Consider the following 4,006-nt stretch of genomic DNA (forward strand, 5'->3'; position numbering starts at 1 on the left):
CCTCGGGAAACAGCACTGCCACGACCGCCTCAGGATGCTTCGGGGGCTCGGGGGGCTCGATGACCAAGGCCTGAGAGGTCGCACCGTGAGCCTCCCCTTCTTCATCGTTAGGCGGCGACATGTTGGGGAGGGCCGACAGTGCATCACGAGTCGCCTTCGGCTTGACGCCCGCCTTCTTCTTCTTCGCCCCTCGACATCAGGCAAAAAGGAATCAGCCATGCGCGGATGATGAACGCGCGGGGCGTGCCAAGACGAGTCACTTACTCTTAGACGTCGACCCATATCCTCTTCCTCTTCGCCTCGGCGACGGGAGGGGCGACGGGCCCCCCCACGGAGGGGGGCGAGCCCGACGCCTTAGACTTCTGGCCGGTGGAGGCACGATGCGCCAAGGGCGACTCAACCCCGTGCTTCCGGGGGGCGAGCATGCACGCGAACCGCGTGGCGCACAGGGACGGCACGGGTCCGCTGGTGATCCTCGTCAAGCGCAAGGAAATCACCGCACAGACTTCGTCGGTGACATCATCATCTTCAAGCTCGTGCAGAAGGACGGCCTATGACGGGAGAGGCGTGCTCGTCGGGCAGTCGTTGACGGTCTTCTTCGATTCCTCCCCACCGAAGGTGTCGTCCGATGACACCTCTACCGGACCAGGGCCCTCGTCCGGGAAGAGCCCCCGCTCATCGAAGACTGGCAGCACACCGATCAGGTCAGCTCGGTCGTCGAGACGGCACAGCGGACCCAGAGCCTCGGGCCGGTCACCAGGGTCACCGCCCAACAGGGTCGCCATAACCTTGTTCAACTCCTTAGTAGGAATGTACTGGGACCGGAGCCTGAGATTGTCGTCACCGAGTTGGTAGTCCCACACGGGCCTGGAATGGGCCTGAAGGGGCGCGAGGCACTGTGCCAAGAATTCCTTCACTATCATTCGACCGGTCAGCCTCTTGGCGCTCATGTCGCGGGAGAAGTGCTCCAGGATGGACACGACCCGAGGGTCGGAGAGCTTCGCTGAGCTCCACGCAGAAGTCTTCTCCGGTAGCCCCTTCGGCACCTCCAGCCGAGGGTTGGCATCCTTGAAGCTCATGGAAACCCAATGGTGTATGAAGTTTTCCACCTTCCCGGCCATCAGGAGCAAATTGCTGCTCCAGGGTGCTACGAAGAAGCGCATGCCGACAAATGGGCATCGTCGTGCACGCGCATGCTGAAGAAATGGTAGAAGAGGGCTACTGAAGGCCGCACGCCTACGAAGGCCTCGCAGTAGAAAGCAAAGACGGACAGGAGCAAGATGGAGTTGGGCTGGAGGTGACGGGTCTGGATCCCATAGTGGTTCATGATGGCAGTGAAGAATGAGGAGAAAGGCGGCACCAGCCCGGCGAAGACGCTATGGAGGAAGAAGGGGTAAACCGCCTTCGACGTGGGCCGCTTTGCTGTGGCGCCAGGCCAGATCAGGGTCCGCCCGTGCTCGTTGGACTCGGCATCAGTTCATGGGAGCACGGGGGTAAGATCGACGTCCTTGGAGAGGGCGCACTTTAGGATTGGAGAAGCTGGGGCAGGACCTTGCATCTCTAGCTTCTACTTGCCCGCGGGAGCCATCGATGAACCGACAAGGGAACGACGCGGTGCTGGATCTGGGAGACGCCAATTGGGGTTCGATACCGAGGAGGAAGAGCGATTGAAGGAGAAGGGAAAGAAGTAATGGACCAACACAATGAGTCATTTTCCTAATAGCTCGGGTGGAGACATAAGGCAAGGGAGAGCCGACATTAGCCGTGTGACGCGCAACGGCCTAGCCCACACACATTTAGGGCCTGCGGCGCCTCAGGCCGCCCCCAAGGCTTCGCCTAGAGGCCAACCCGAGCGCACCATGGGCCCGGGGGCTACTGTCGGCGTTCTGGGAATGGGGGTACCGAGACCTACCTGCCTGTGGCCCACGGTTGGCCCACTTCATCAAGCAAGCACAATCGGGCATGGCACCACTCAAGGCAAGGTCCTCACGAGGGGTCAAGCCTCATAAGGAGGAACGACATCAAGACCCGCAGGGGGCCTCATGAGGACCCCTCAGGATCGGCGGATATTCCAAGGCGAGACCCGGCCTCATGAGTCAAGGGTGACGCAGAGGAAGGACATGCGAGCAGCAGACAGCGGGACGGAGCAATTCCCCCTTTAGTGCGAAGGGGGCAAGGACGTACCGGGGTTTCCAAGGCATCTTCCAAAGGTTTCCTTTCTCGTGAAACAAGGCCATCACCGCCCGCCAGCAGGACAGCCGTCACCCTTGGACCCGTCCCTGCAGCGCTGGCAGCCACTTTGCAGGCGAAGACTACTTTTGGACAGGGAAGGCATGTTCCCCTGTTCCCCTTCAAAATTGGCCGTTGTGGATCCCTTCCCGCCGAAATGATAAGGGAAGAGGACAGGGGCTGCCACTATATATAGAGAGAGTAGGTTACTTCATAGAGAGAGATCGATTCATTCGCCCACCTGCACCACACAAAGGCCTCCCAACCTCCAGAGGCCCTCAAACATTGTACTAGTTCATCCACTAACCTCCACGAGAGGCAATCCAACAAAGTAGGAGTAGGGTATTATGCTTCTCAGCGGACCGAACCTGGGTAAACTGCCTTGTTCTGTGTCTTCCTCACCAACGAGTGAGTTCTCAGTCATCCCCAACGAGTAGCGAGTTAGGTGAGGTGATCCCGCGCGATATCTTCATACACGCCCCTGGGTTCGAATCTTTAGGGTTTTGCAGAGCCCGAAATTTGACAAAGACATACCCGTGTTGACCCACAGATCATGTGTCCCCCCGACGCACGGACTACGACCTACCGGATCACCCACCTAGAGGGCGCGACAGAACAACCAGAGAGAACGGGTATAGATCCGCACCTCCGCGCCGAAAAGGTAAAGAGCATATGCACCATGGGGACATGCCCAACCCACGATATGAAAAATAGGGTCACAACAGGTCCATCTACGGATCAAGAAGGTACTCTCCCACTTGATGGGATGACGAAACACCGTGGGTCGCTCACAAGAGCAAAGACCGGGAAACGTATCGGGCTCAACCCGGAGCCGATCTACGGCACAACATAGCCCGGATCGAAGGTGCCGTTCACCCGTTGTGTTTCACGGATGAGGTCATGCAGCACCAGTTTTCGGAAGGGTTTAAACCTGTAAACATCAAATAGTACAACGGGACAACAGGTCCCGCCATGTGGATAGAGGATTTTTTTTCTCCACATTCATATGGCCAGAGGAGATGATCTCCATGCCATAAAATATTTTCCACTAAAGCTAAAAGGACCGGCACGGCATTGGCTAAACAGACTACCCGAAGACTCCATTGGATGCTGGGAGGACCTTGAGGAGGCCATCCTATCTAACTTTCAATGAACATATGTCCGACCACCGTATTCATCGATTTGAGCAACCTCGTCGAGAAGATGGGGGAATCAGCCAAAGAATTCTAGAACTGTTTCCTCACCAAGAAGAACCAAATCATAGATTGTTCGGACGCCGAAGCAATAGCCTCTTTTCGGCACAACATCTGGGATGAATGGCTCACTTGACAGCCTGGCCACGTGATACGTCTCCAACATATCTATAATTTTTGATTATTCCATGCTGATATATTATCATTATAGGATACTTTTTGTGCATTTATATACCAATTTACAATATTATTGAGCACTAACCTATTGACCCAGTGCCCAGTGCCAGTTCCTGCTTTCTGCGTGTTTTTTTGCATTGCAGGTTTACCCTACCAAACGAAGTCCAAATGCCACAAAACATTAATATGATTTTTTTTGGACTATATGAAGACTTGAAAGCATTGGAAGTGGATGAGAGGCCGCACGAGGGAGGCACATGCCAACAGGGCGTGTCCCAGGGCTTGGTCGCGCCCTGATAGCTTGTGCCCCCCTAGATGCCCCCCGACGTCCCTCTCTAGCCTATAAATTCACAAATATTCCAAAAACCCTAAGAACGCTCCTGAAACACTTTTTCCACCGCCGCAAG

This window comes from Hordeum vulgare, chromosome 7H, assembly GCF_904849725.1.
Source record: "Hordeum vulgare subsp. vulgare chromosome 7H, MorexV3_pseudomolecules_assembly, whole genome shotgun sequence".
In the NCBI taxonomy this organism is placed as follows: domain Eukaryota; kingdom Viridiplantae; phylum Streptophyta; class Magnoliopsida; order Poales; family Poaceae; genus Hordeum; species Hordeum vulgare.